Genomic DNA, 15240 nt, shown 5'->3' with positions numbered 1-15240 from the left:
CATGTCAAATAAATTATTTGGAAGTATTAAGGTATCCCAAAACACTGCTATAAGTCTAGCTATAAGCAACAAAATAGGTAGGTGCTTATAATACAAAGGTGAATAGGATATGGCCACAGTCTTTGGGGTTAATCATAGTGATTAAGATAGACATAAAGTCAAAATGAAGCAGTACTTTGTACCATAGTTATAAATATATGATGTGTGTGACTACACAGAACTAGAAGATAAAGAATAAACTTCCTCAAGAAAGTGGAGACTAGATTCAGAGAGATGATATTCAAGCTTGGTTTTGAAAAATAAATTAATAAAAATAATTTTCTGGTTAGTTCAAAAATGTCTTCTCTTGAATATATTTAAAATGGAGAGAATAGAAAAGGAAACTAATAGGAGATACACTGAATAGTTTGGCTGGTACCAGAAAGAGGTTTGGGTATCCCACTAAGCATTTTATTCCACTGCCAAGGGAGTAAAGTTCAGTTTTAAAGTATATGACTAACATGCTTGGAGCACTGTTTATATTTATGATAACTGGTAATATGGAGGAGGATTTGTTTTCCAGAGGGAAGACAGATCAAAAACAATAATCTGAAAATAAATGATAAGGCATAAATGAGATGTAATCAACAGATGCATACATGTTGTATGTAATCAACATATGCAATCAAAATATATGTAACAACAGATGTAATCAAAATATGCAGATATATTTTTATGCAGGTATTAGATTAATATGAAATCATGAAAACATTACTTGAGAAATATAAAAGAAATCTGTTGGTGAGTAAGGAAAAAAAAATCATGTTTTTTCTTGTCTGAACAATGCTCATTGTTCTTTATAATGTTGGTGACAATAACAGAAATGAGAAAAATAAAGAGTGCAGGATATTCATATAAGCAGAGAGCCTACTCGTTGGAAACCATTAGATTTGTGTGCCAAAGCTAGTGACATTTCATTTATCAAAATCATTCCCAAGTGCTCATCCACTTTGGACTTACTGCTTCCAAAACTTTAAATGTTTAATCTGTAGTGAAATAATTAACTATGTGACCATGTATCATATCATGTTTTAATGTCAAATGGACAATATGAGCAGTGAATATATGTCAACGTTTTAAATGTAAGTGAACAGTGAGGCCCCTGTTTATTACTATAATTTTTAAACTTCTTTCAAACATCCAGCATCCACATTTTTTTTTTTTTTCCTTTTAATGATGTCTGTATTGGGATCAGGCTGACTTTGAGAGTCAAAGGACTAGAGACTATTAAACATCTTTGTGACAAAAAAATGAGGGGGTTAGCTTCAACCTATCATAAATACAAGACTGGGTTTCTCAGCTTCAGTTTTATTAAAGTTTTGTCATAGATAATTCTTTACTGGAACAGATGTTCCAGTATTAAAGAGTGTTTGGCAGTATCCCTGGTCTCTATCCTCTGCATGTCTGTATCATTCATCTATAGTAGTGACAACCAAAGTATCTCCAGACATTGCCCAGTAAAGCCACTGAGAAAGTGAAAGTGAAGTCACTCAGTTGTGTCTGACTCTTTGCGACCCCATGGACTGTAACCTACCATGCTCCTCCGTCCATGAGATTTTCCAGGCAAGAGTACTGGAGTGGGTTGCCATTTCCTTCTCCAGAAGATCTTCCCAACTCAGGGATTGAACCATGGTCTCCTGCATTGTAGGCAGATGCTTAACCGTCTGAGCCACCAGGGAAGTTGCCACTGAGTAAAGGCAACATTAAAACAATACCTTAACTTGAAAGCTGGACCAATGAAATAACCCATCACATGTTCTACCACCAAATATTGAATTTCAAAGTAAAAAGTTGTAAACAAAATTACAGATCTCATAAAGTTAACATTAGTGAAAAGTAAATCATGAATATATGGGGATATTTTTTAGATTATTTGTCCATCAGTAAATATGTTCATTTAACCCTTATGTTCATCTGTCTATTATTCACCTGGATCACTGGCACACTTAAGCTCTGCTATCTTACTTGAGTATTCACAAATCCATTTTTTCTTGTTTGTTTTTTAATCCACAAACCCTTGGAGTAAGGATTTTTAACTAAGAATACTTTGTTTCCTTGTTCAAATAGATTTTTACAAAGAATAAATTCAGATTAGTGTGAATGTTCTAATTCTCCCAATTTACACATTGGTAAATAGTAACTTGTTTTCTCTTTATCAAGTAAGAGGGAAGGGGTAAAATTTGAGAAACTGTGCATAACTAGACTCTCTCCTTAAATTTTTGATTTTTTTTTTAAAGGTATAACATCTAATTACCTTATTTGAAAGTGGAAGAAATGAATACTTTGAAGAATGAGAAATATCTAACAGGATTACAGACTACTAGTGGCATGAAGCCCCGGGACCTGGAGCTTCCATTCAGCCCGAGCCTGCTGGGTGGACCAGGACCCGAACGGACTCCAGGATTGGGAACTGGTTCAGGTCTAAAGGCGCCAGGTCCAGTGCTGATGCCTTCCCTGCTACCTACACACACATTGACCTCGGTGCTGCTGACTCCCAGCTCGCTGCCCCCCAGCATTCACTTCTGGAGCACCCTGAGTCCCATTGCACCCCGTAGCCTGGCCAAGCTCTCCTTTCAGTTTCCGTCCAGTGGCAGCACCCAAGTGCACATCCCTTCCATCAGCGTGGATGGCTTCTCAACCCCCGTGGTGCTCTCCCCAGGGTCCCAGAAGCCATGACTATCACCACCACCACCATAACCATCACCACCCCTTTCTGGGGTTACTCCTTCCATGCCCTGAACTTCTCTCCAGCCAGCTGTCTCAAGGAGAAACATAGTTCAGCCGACAGACTCGTGCTCCAGTCGTGGTTGGGTAGGGATTCTTAGAAAGAAGGATCTCTCAATAACCCTTCCATCAAAAAAACATACAACTTCTCTCTTCTTGATCAGTCCCCCAGTGGCCACTCTTATACGTCTCCTACTGCAGTGGTGGGGATGGTTTATTTATTTATTTTTTGAAGGCCACTGGGAGGAGCCTTGGAGAAGGCAATGGCACCCCACTCCAGTACTCTTGCCTGGAGAGTCCCATGGACTGAGGAGCCTGGTGGGCTGCCGTCTAAGAGTCGGGACACAACTGACCGACTTCACTTTCACTTTTCACTTTCATGCATTGGAGAAGGAAATGGCAACCCACTCCAGTGTTCTTGCCTGGAGAATCCCAGGGACGGGGGAGCCTGGTGGGCTGCCGTCTATGGGGTCGCACAGAGTCGGACACGACTGAAGTGACTTAGCAGCAGCAGCAGCAGCAGCAGTGGCAAGAAAAGGTGAAGGGCTGTTCATTGAATTTAAAAATCAATTGTCCTGTGTACTCAGTCTACTGGAGTCTTACACAAAAGAATAGAAAATAACAAAACTTGAAAAGTAGGGAGAAAGTTATGGGCAACATGACATAGAGGAAACTGCATAGTTTTCAAATCTTGAAACTTCTGATTTCTAGCTGAGCTTCTGGCTAAATTACTCAAACGTTATGGGTTTCAATTTCTTTAGTATGGAATGCCATCGTTTACTTTTACAATTAATTTGGGAATTAAAGTAATAATAAGAGTTGGTACTTCTATATATTATACATGTTGTGTAAGTAATCTATTATCTTGATTAATATTAATGACAAGCCCATAGGGTAGGTATTTTATTATTTAATTATATATATATGTGTGTGTATATATATATATATATATATACAGAAAAGAAAAAGAAACAAAGACAGGTTGCACATAAATAATGAAACAGATTTAAATTTAGTCAGTCAATTTGACTTTTAAAAAGCAAATATAATAATGTGAACCATGTCATGTTTCAAAAGCGTACTATAAAAAAAAAAACATATTAAAAAAATTTAAAAGCATGTTATAAAAAAACAATACACAACCTCAGCTTAATATTCTCCTTCTCTGGGATCTTTTCCTAAAAGTCTTTAGTCTGGATAATGACTGTTACGATTTCTCTTAGCATCCTTTCTACCTCTGCGTCTGTTCTTAATTAACTCTTGATTATATTACTAAAGAAGTCAAGATTGGGTCTCTGCTCATTACAGGTATTGAGGAACCCAGATGATGGGTGCTACACCTGTATTTCAGCCCTTGCAATTGCCGTGTCAGAAAGAAACCAGGTATGATAGATCATACCTGGTTCTTTGAACTTCTAACTGGAAGCAACTAAAGTCACTTTCACTTAAATTCATTGACTGAGCAACTCAAATGATCTTAACTAATTTCAAAGGTAATGGGAAAGTGTTACCCTTACAATATGGTTAAAAGGTAGGAAATGCTTCTGTGAAATTTGAGAAGAGTCTTGATAACTACAATTGCAACAGCATTTTTCCGTGTTGTATTATAATGAATTATCTACACCTTGACCGAATTATTCTCTTAATCTTCTCAGTGTGTCTATCACCTTATATAGATACATTCAAAAGAATACTAGTGAGTGGACAGGTCCTAATTTTTTTTTTTTTTACTTTGTTTAGACCAATTTATTCTTTTAAATTGCTTATACTGAAAGCAATATTTGTGAGCAAACATTATTTCATTATTGGCTCATTTCTAAACATATCTTGCTTGATTGACTATATGGTTCAGTTCAGTCAGTTAAGTTGCTCAGTCGTGTCCAACTCTTTGCAACCCCATGAATCACAGCATGCCAGGCCTCCCTGTCCATCACCAACTCCTGGAGTTTACTCAAACTCATGTCCATCGAGTTGGTGATGCCATCTAGCCATCTCATCTTCTGTCATCCCCTCTCCACCTGCCTCCAGTCCCTCCCAGGATCAGTCTTTTCCAATGAGTCAACTCTTCACATGAGGTGGCCTAAGTATTGGAGTTTCAGCTTTAGCATCAGTCCTTCCAATGAACACCCAGGACTGACCTTTAGAATGGACTGGTTGGATCTCCTTGCAGTCCAAGGGACTCTCAAGAGTCTTCTCCAACACCACAGTTCAAAAGCATCAATTCTTTGGTGCTCAGCTTTCTTCACAGTCCAACTTTCACATCCATACATGACCACTGGAAAAACCATAGCCTTAACTAGATGGACCTTTGTTGGCAAAGTAATGTCTTTGCTTTTTAATATGCTAAGTTGGTCATAGCTTTCCTTCCAAGGAGTAAGCGTCTTTTAATTTCTATGGTTTAAAGACTATATGGTTATGAATCCATAAATTTTCAGAGCATACCATATTTAGTTCAGTTTTCCCACAGAAGAAGGGGAAACTCAGCATCCATTCCCTTTTATGTACCTGTCAGGTATTTTCTGGAAAGAAGTAAACTAGTTCTGTCTGTTGGAGCAGTTTGTCTGTGATTTAAGTGTAGAAGAGTCAGTTTCTTTAGCTTTTTTTCACATAGATATTCGCCATAAAATTCACATTTCAGAAGGTTTTTCTAAGGTGGTTGCTCATTCAAAATAAAGACTTATCCTTCTTGAGAATGGTTTACCTGTTTACAATCCAAAGAATAATGCTAATAGACATCAATTTTCCCTAAGATATTATATATTCATACACACACACAAACACACATGTAGCTCCTTTTAATACAATTTTATTATGTTAACAGGAAATTTCCTTTTTTCTTTTCTTCTTCAGAGTTACATTTATTTTTGCATCTCACTATTTTAACATTTTAGGAAGTTTATGGAACTTAAACTAAGCACTCTTGTCACAGATAACTGATCTAGTATGTAACATCTTGTCAAACATAAATAATAAATATAAATTTTTATGTTCACATTGCAAGTCAAATCTGTAACCCACATTTACAAACACACGACACAGTTGCATTCCAAGCTGTTTTAGTATTTACAAGCATATTAGCATGACCCCATTGATGTAGCAGTAAATCCTGCTATTGTTGCTGTTCAGTCTCTTAAGTCACTCTAACCCCAGCGACTGTAGCATGCCAGGCTTCTCTGTCCTCCACTATCTCTGGGAGTTTTTCAAATCTGTGTCCATGGAGTCGGTGATGCCTTCCAACCATCTACTCCTCTGCCAACCTCTTCTGCTTTTGCCTTCAATCTTTCCCAGAATTGGAGTCTTTTCCAGTGAGTTGGCTCTTCCCATCAGGTGGCCAAAGTATTAAAGCTTCAGTTTCAACATCAGTCCTTCCAAGGAATATTCAGGCCCAATTTCCTTTAGGATTGATTGGTTTGAAGGGATGATCAAGAGTCTTTTCCAACACCACAGTTCAAAAGCATCCATTCTTTGGCTTCCAGCTTTCATGGCCCAACTCTGACACCCATACATGACTACTAAAAAAAACCATGGCTTTGATTATATGGACCTTTGTTGGAAAATTATAGTCAAAGTATATTCCAATGAACATTTAGGTTTAACTTTCTATAGGATTCAGTGATTTGATCTTGCAGTCCAAGGGACTCTCAGCAGTCTTCTCCAGCACCATATTTCAAAAGCATTGATTATTCAGTGCTCAGCCTTCTTGATGGTCCAACTCTCAGATCCATACATAACTACTGGAAAAAACATAGCTTTGATATATGAACCGTTGTTGGTAAAGTAAAGTCTCTGCTTTTTAATATGTTGTCTAGGTTTGTTATAGCTTTCTTTCCAAGGAGTAAGTGTCTTTCAGTTTCATTGCTTCTGTCACAATCTTCAGTACTTTTGGAGCCCAAGAAAATAAAATCTGTTACCACTTCCCTTTTTCCCTTTCTATTTGCCATGAAGTGATGGGACCAGATGCCATGATCTTCACTTTTTGAAGGTTGAGTTTTAAGCCAGCTTTTTTATGCTCCTCTTTCACCCTCATGAAGAGGCTCTTTAGTTGCTCTTCCCTTTCTGCCACTAGAATGATGTCAATTGCATATCTGAGGTTATTTACATTTCTCCTGGCAATCTTGATTCTAGTTTGTGATTTATCCAGTCTGGCCATCATTTTGCAAGATGTATTCTGCATAGAAGTTAATTAAGCAGAGTGATAATATACAGCCTTGACCTACTCTATTCCCAATTTGCTCCAGTCAGTTGTCCCATGTCTGGTTTTAACTGTTGCTTCAGATCAGGTCAGTCGCTCAGTCATGTCCGACTCTTTGTGACCCCATGAATTGCAGCATGCCAGGCCTCCCTGTCCATCACCAACTACAGGAGTTCACTCAGACTCATGTCCATTGAGTCAGTGATGCCATCCAGTCATCTCATCCTCTGTCGTCCCCTTCTCCTCTTGCCCCCAATCCCTCCCAGCATCAGAGTCTTTTCCAATGAGTCGACTCTTCACATGAGGTGGCCAAACTACTGGAGTTTCAGCTTTAGCATCATTCCTTCCAAAGAAATCCCAGGGCTGATCTCCTTCAGAATGGACTGGTTGGATCTCCTTGCAGTCCGAGGGACTCTCAAGAGTCTTCTCCAGCACCACAGTTCAAAAGCATCAATTCTTCAGCACTCAGCCTTCTTCACAGTCCAACTCTCACATCCATACATGACCATAGGAAAAACCATAGTCTTGACTAGACGAACATTTGTTGGCAAAGTAATGTCTCTGCTTTTCAATATGCTAGGTTGGTCATAACTTTCCTTCCAAGGAGTAAGCGTCTTTTAATTTCATGGCTGAAGTCACCATCTGCAGTGATTTTGAAGCCCAGAAAAATAAAGTCAGCCACTGTTTCCACGGTTTCCCCATCTATTTCCCATGAAGTGATGGGACCGGATGCCATGATCTTCGTTTTCTGAATGTTGAGCTTTAAGCCAACGTTTTCACTCTCCAATTTCAACTTCATCAAGAGGCTTTTTAGTTCCACTTCACTTTCTGCCATAAGGGTGGTGTCATCTGCATATCTGAGGTTATTGATATTTCTCCCGGCAATCTTGATTCCAGCTTGTGTTTCTTCCAGTCCAGCGTTTCTCATGATGTACTCTGCATATATGTTAAATAAACAGGGTGACAATATACAACCTTGACGTACTCCTTTTCCTATTTGGAACCAGTCTGTTGTTCCATGTCCAGTTCTAACTGTTGCTTCCTGACCTGCATACAAATTTCTCAAGAGGCAGGTCAGATAGTCTGGTATTCCCATCTCTTTCAGAATTTTCCACAGTGTATTGTGATCACAGTCAAAGGCTTTGGCATAGTGAATAAAGCAGAAATAGATGTTTTTCTGGAACTCTCTTGCTTTTTCCATGATCCAGCGGATGTTGGCAATTTGATCTCTGGTTCCTCTGCCTTTTCTAAAACCAGCTTGAACATCAGGAATTCACGGTTCACATATTGCTAACACCTGGCTTGGAGAATTTTAAGCATTACTTTACTAGCGTGTGAGATGAGTGCGATTGTGCGGTAGTTTGAGCATTCTTTGACATTGCCTTTCTTTGGGATTGGAATGAAAACTGACGTTTTCCAGTCCTGTAAATTTGCTGGCATATTGAGTGTAGCACTTTCTCAGCATCATCTTTCAGGATTTGGAATAGCTCAACTGGAATTCTATCACCTCCACTAGCTTTGTTCGTAGTGAGGCTTTCTAAGGCCCACTTGACTTTACATTCCAGGATGTCTGGCTCTAGGTCAGTGATCACACCATCATGATTATCTGGGTCATGAAGATCTTTTTTGTACAGTTCTTCCATGTATTCTTGCCGTCTCTTCTTAATATCTTCTGCTTCTCTTAGGTCCATACCATTTCTGTCCTTTATCGAGCCCAATATACCTTAAAAAAATAAATAGAATTACTTCTCATGGTTTTCAGTACTTGCTTTTGTGGTCTAGACCAAAATCTTCTGAACTATTTCAAGAGTCCTAGTGTGTTCAACAGCTCTCAGTGTTGTCCTTTTGAAATGCAACACAGTATGGTATGGGGAGGGAGGTGGGAGGGGGGTTCAGAATGGGGAACACGTGTATGCCCATGACGGATTCATGTTGATGTGTGGCAGAACCAATACAGTATTGTAAAGTAATTAGCCACCAATTAAAATAAATAAATTTAAATTTAAAAATTTTAAAAATAAATAAAAAAATAAAATGCAACTCAGTAAAATTACCATCAAATCAATTCTGTCTTTGAAATATTCATTCAGAATGAAAAGTATTTCTTGTTTTCTATTCAGTGCGACTTTTATGCCCTTGTCCTAGGGACTTTGTATCTGTGTTTCCTCTTCATAGGATACTCCTCTCTTTATTAAATGATTAGTTCCCTCTCTTCCTAAAATATACTTGCTCAAAACTCAAGTTTCATGAGCGAATTCCTCACATAATATTATCTGATACTGTAATATCATTACATTTTCTATCATTTTAATCAGCTTTCATTTTATTCTTAGCATCTATTATCATCTGATATAATAGTATACAGTAATTTGTATATATATGCATATAAATATAAAAATAAACAAAATTATTACTTGCCTTTCTTTACTAATATAAAGATTACATAAGACAAGGATTTAAATTTTTTTTTCATATGTCCCTGAAAGACAACCAAAGACAACATAATCTTTGGAAAAAAAAAAAATGTTGAATTCTTTAATGAGGGCTTGAATAAACTCTTACAGAGCAGATGGGTCAGGATGTTCTTCTCAAGGTATTTCTCTTGGTTCTTTGTACTGTAACTCCTTGTATTTATGTCATAAATTGCCACTTAAATCAAGGACTAAAGTTAAAAATGTACCAGGGATATAATTTTATCACCAGTCCTCCCTTGATCAAGAGCCTTCCTATGCAGAAGAAATCAGTAGCTTGCCTTCTTTGCTCCCTTTCTTCCTTTCCATTAATTCACTATGGGAATTAAATGTCCTGTGAATTTCTGATCAATGGTGGTTTAAGCAACCCTCTTGGGAATGTTCTTTTGCATTTAGTGCTGGAACATTCTGAGTTTTTACTATAGTGTGCACACGGGTAGTAGCCTAGAATATTGCTACCTTAGTACTGTGACATGCCATATATAGCATGAAGTTCATCAGTGATTTTGAAACTGTGATGGAAGCCAGTGGGTCAAGCTTTGGTTTTGTGTAAGATCTTGATCAAGCAAACAGGGGAGAATTATCAGACAGAAAATATGTGTGTGGGGGTGGGGGGGTGGGGGGGTGTTTACTGACATAGAGCTATAGCCTGTGCATGGTTCTTCCATAACTTATTGCATTTTAAGATAGTATGCAGGAATCTATCAGGACAGAATGTCAGTTTTGGAGAGTACTACTGGATTTTGAGTTGTGAAGCTTTTAATCTGTGTGATTAGGAAGACACAAGCTCTGCTCCAGTCAGCATAATCAAACATTTAAATACAAGTCTTGTGGTTACAACAGTATGAAGTTGTGAAATCGTAGTCTCTGACCTTCAGTTGGAACACCAGTCCTTTCTCTGGCATGATCAGGGATCTAGGACATCCATTAGTGACTATATGAAGTGACTTTCAGCCCTGACCTGCTACTGTATCATTCTGTCAAGAATGACCACCTTAATCATTAAATTGTATCTGCTTTCATTGAGTTGGCCTCATTTCCTAAACTGGTGTGCTCTGCAGGAAGCGAACTTTCCTCCTTTAGGAGACTAGGTTATAAGGATCCATCTTGGACAACTTAATCCTTATACTTCAGTTTAATCACTTTTCTTTCTTTCTTTCTTTCTTTTAACTAGCTGAGAGTATTTAGAAGGCTTATCCAGATATGAATATTGAGAGAGGTTTAATAATCTCATAATCAGTCATATTGTTTAGCCTGTGATTTGTGGTATCATAGTCTCTAAACATACTGGACTGATCTCCATCCTATTTTTAACTTTCTGATCTTCGGATCTTTGTGTTTTCACTACCATATGTAAATATGAAGTACGCTATGTGTGAAGCACTCTTTTCAGTGTTTTATAGTTATTGGCTCACTCATATCTTATAACAACTCTATGGTATAAGTACTATCTTCATTCTTACTTGACAAAGTCTTACTTGAGAAAACAGAAACAGGAACTGAAGCAAATCCCCAATGGTTCTACAACTAATAAGTTCATAAGTTGAACTGATTATTTCTAACCTTAGTATCTGGCTTGCTATTTTATTGATACTTCATTAATTAGTTCTATATCTAAATAATTCAAATATAAATTTAATTAAATTTTTTTTTAATTTTTTAACTTTATCCACTTTTTAAAAGGATACGTTTTCTACAAAGTTCATCAGAGTCAGTTATGATTCTTATCTTAAATCTCCATCCAAATTTGGTTTGTAAATTTACAAATGGATTCTCAGATTCAGAGGGAAAAAAAAAAATCTCGAGGCTAGGAATTTTTAAATTATGTTAAATAATAGTGGTAAGAGTGGGCATCCTTATCTTGTTCCTGATTGTAGAGGAAATACTTTCAGTTTTTCACCATTGAGTGTAATGTTTGCTGTGGGTTTGTTGTATATGGCCTTTATTGTGTTGAAGTATATTCCTTCTATACTTAGTTTCTGGAGTGATGTTATCATAAACGGATGTTGAATTGTGTCAAAAACTTTCTCTGCATATATTGAAATGACTGTATGAATTTTATCTTTCAATTTTTACTACAATCAATGTGTATTACACTGATTGATTTTCTTTTTTTTTTCTTCAGAATTCTTTTTTTTTAATTTTATTTTATTTTTAAACTTTACAATATTGTATTAGTTTTGCCAAACATCAAAATGAATCCACCACAGGTATACCCGTGCTCTCCATCCTGAACCCTCCTCCGTCCTCCCTCCCCATACCCTCCCTCTGGGTCATCCCAGTGCACCAGCCCCAAGCATCCAGTATCGTGCATCAAACCTGGACTGGCGACTTGTTTCATACATGATATTATACATGTTTCAATGCCATTCTCCCAAATCTCCCCACCCTCTCCCTCTCCCACAGAGTCCATAAGACTGATCTATACATCAGTGTCTCTTTTGCTGTCTCGTACACAGGGTTATTGTTACCATCTTTCTAAATTCCATATATATGCGTTAGTATACTGTATTGGTGTTTTCTTTGCATTCCTAGAATAAATCCCACTTGACCATTGTGTATGATCCTTTGGGTGTGTTGTTTGATTCTGTTTGCTAGAATTTTGTTAAGGATTTTTGCACCTGTATTCATCAGTGACATTTTCCTGTAATTTTCTTTCTGGTTTTGCTATCAGAGTGATTGTTCCCTCATAGATTGTGTTTGGGAGTTTTCCTTCCTCTGCAATTTTATGGAAGAATTTGAGCAGGAGAGGTATTAGTACTTCTCTAAACTATTGGTAGAATACACCTGTGAAGCCATCTATTCCTGGGCTTGTATTTGTTGGATGATTTTTGGTTATAGTTTCTATTTCAGTGGTTGTGATTGGTCTGTTCATATTTTCAATTTCTTCTTGGTTCAATTTTGGAAAGTTATAGTTTTCTAAGAATTTGTCCATTTCTTTCAGGTTGTCCATTTTATTGGCATATATTTGGTTGTAGTAGTCTCTTATGATCCTAGTGTATGGTGATACCTCATTGTCATTTTGATTTGCATTTCTTTTTGTATTTCTGTGTTGTCTGTTGTAACTTCTCTTTTTTATTTCTAATTGTACTGGTTTGAGCCTTCTACCTTTTTTTTCTCAAATAACCAGGTTGTAATTTTATTGATCTTTACTCTCATTTCCTTCATTTCCTTTTCATTTATTTCTACTCTGATCTTTATGATTTCTTTTTTCTTCTAACTTTGGGCCTTTTTGTTCTTCTTTTTCTAGTTTACTTAGGTATAAGGTTAAAGCTTGTGTTTCCTTATGAATTTTCTGTCTGGATGATCTATCCATTGGTGTGAGTAGGGTATTAAAGTCCCTCACTACTATTGTGCTACTTTCAATTTCCCCTTCAAAGGTTATTAGCATTATGTATTGAGATGCTACTAAGCTGAGTGCATATGTATTATTAAGAGCTATATCTTCTTCTTTAATTGATCCCTTGGACATATGTAGTGTCCTTCCTTGTCTTTTGTAACAGTCTGTATTTTAAAGTTTATTTTATCTGATATGAGTATTGCTACTCCCACTTTCTTTTGATTTATTTTTTCATGAGATATTTTTTTCCAGCCGCTCACTGTTAGTCTGTATGTGGATGTAAAGTGGGTTTGTTGTAGATAGCATAAATAGGTATCTTGTTTTTGTATCCATTTAACCAATCTGTGTCTTTTGGTTGGAACATTTAGTCCATTTTCATTTACGATTATTATTGATATGCATGATCCTATTACCATTTACTTCTTTTTTTTTTTTTTTTTTTGAGTTTGCATTTTGTAGGCCTTTTCTTTAACTTATGTTTCCTGTTTAGAAAATTTCTTTTAGCATTTGTTGTAAAGCTGGTTTGGTGATGCTGAATTCTCTTAGCTTTTGCATATCAGTGAAGCTTTTGATTTCTCTTTCAAATCTGAATGAAATCCCTGCTAGATAGAGTAATCTTGTTTTTCTTTTCTTTTTTTTTTTTTTCCATTCATCAGTTTAAGAATATCCTGCTGTTCCCTTCTGGCCTGCAGAATTTCTGTTTAAAGATCAGCTGTTAGCCTTATTAGGGTCTTCTTGTATGTTATTTGTTGCTTTTCTCTTGCTGTTTTCATTTGTTGTGTTTAATTTTTGTTAATTTGATTAACTTATGTCTTACCACGTTTCTCCTTGGGTTTGTCCTGTATGGGACTCTAGGGCTTCCTGTATTTGGGTAGCAATTTCCTTTACCATGTTTGGGAAGTTTCAGACTATAATTTCCTCAAATATTTCCTATCGCCTTTATTTTTTTCTTCTAAGGTCCCTCTAATTAGAATGTTTATGTGCTTAATGTTGTCCCAGAGCTATCTGAGGCTGTCTTCATTTCTTGTTATTACTTTTTCTTTATTCTTCTCTGTTTCAGCTATTTCCACCATTATACCTTCCAGCTCAGTGCCTCATTCTTTTGCCTCAGTTTTTCTGCTATTGGTTCTCTCTACTGTATTTTTAATCTCAGTTATTGTATTGCTTATTGCTAATTGTCTATTCTTCAATCTTCTGGCCCTTGTTAACTTTTTTTTTTTCATCTTCTCATCTCTCATCTGTGCTTTCAGTCTGTTTATCTGTTCCTCCACTTTATTTCCAAGATTTTGGATCATCTTTACTATCATTAGTCTGAATTATTTTTCAGGTAGATTGCTTATTCCCTCTTCATTTGTTTGATCTTGTGAGTTTTCACCATGCTCCTTCATCTCTGCCTGTTTCTGTATTTTCATATTGTTTAATTTGCTGTGTTTGGGGTATCCTTTCTGCAGGCTGGAAGGTCATAATTCCTCTTAATTGTGGAGTCTGTCTGCATGAGGGGGTTGGACCAGTGCCTTGTGAAGGTTTCCTGGTTAGGGTGACTTGGGCGTGGGTTCTGGCGAATGGAGCTGGATCTTGTCCCTCTAAAGGGCAGTGCTTTGTCCAGTAGTGTGTTTGGGAGTGTCTGTGGGAGTGTCTGTGGGCTTGTTGTGGCCTCAGTCAGTCTTTCTGCTAGTGGACAGGGTTGTGTTTCTGTTTTGCTGAAGGTTTGAAGTGAGGCATTTGGCACTGGGGCTTGCTGGACTTTGGATGGGGCTTGGTCTTAGTGTTGAGATGGAGGCACTTGGGAGAGCACTCGCTGATTAACATTTCATGAGGTTGGGATTTCTCTGATGGTACAATGTCCTGGCCTCATGTTTCCCACCTCAGGGTTTCAGACCTGACCCCTTTCTATAGCACCAAGACTTCACAGGCCTCACAGCCCAGAAGAAAAAACTGCAAGATGAATAGTGAAAGCAACACTCAACAGTCAGATCAGATCAGATCAGTCGCTCAGTCGTGTTCGACTCTTTGCGACCCCATGAATCGCAGCACACCAGGCCTCCCTGTCCATCACCAACTCCCAGAGTTCACTGAGACTCACGTCCATCGAGTCAGTGATGCCATCCAGCCATCTCATCCTCTGTCGTCCCCTTCTCCTCTTGCCCCCAATCCCTCCCATCATCAGAGTCTTTTCCAATGAGTCAACTCTTTGCATGAGGTGGCCAAAATACTGGAGTTTCAGTTTTAAAAGGGAAAAGAAATGAGAAAAAGAGGGAACAGGATAAAAACAGGACTCAAAAAATAAGAGAGAAATAAAGCCCTTAGTGAAAATGAATACTAAAACTAGACTAGTGAAAATACAAAATCAAAAACATGGAAAAAAGTATAACTAAATGATACTGGAAAATAGGAAATAAAATAAAATGAATTTATTTAAAAATAAGATGCTTAAAAATGGGAAAAGTATGTTATAAAGATAAAAATTAAATGGA

The 15240-nt window shown here is 37.3% G+C and overlaps 1 pseudogene; it reads left to right on the top strand.

Annotated features, from left to right (window-relative positions):
- The first annotated feature begins 2711 nt into the window (after positions 1 to 2711).
- LOC147352803 (uncharacterized) overlaps positions 2712 to 15240 on the top strand; it is a 138350-nt pseudogene continuing 125821 nt past the window's right edge.

Source organism: Bos grunniens, chromosome 19 (assembly GCF_055505025.1).
Source record: "Bos grunniens cultivar Pamir isolate PY7600 chromosome 19, Bosgru_T2T1.0, whole genome shotgun sequence".
Taxonomy (NCBI): domain Eukaryota; kingdom Metazoa; phylum Chordata; class Mammalia; order Artiodactyla; family Bovidae; genus Bos; species Bos grunniens.
The sequence above is the reverse complement of the archived record's forward strand: the minus strand, read 5'-3'. Positions and strand labels throughout refer to the sequence as shown.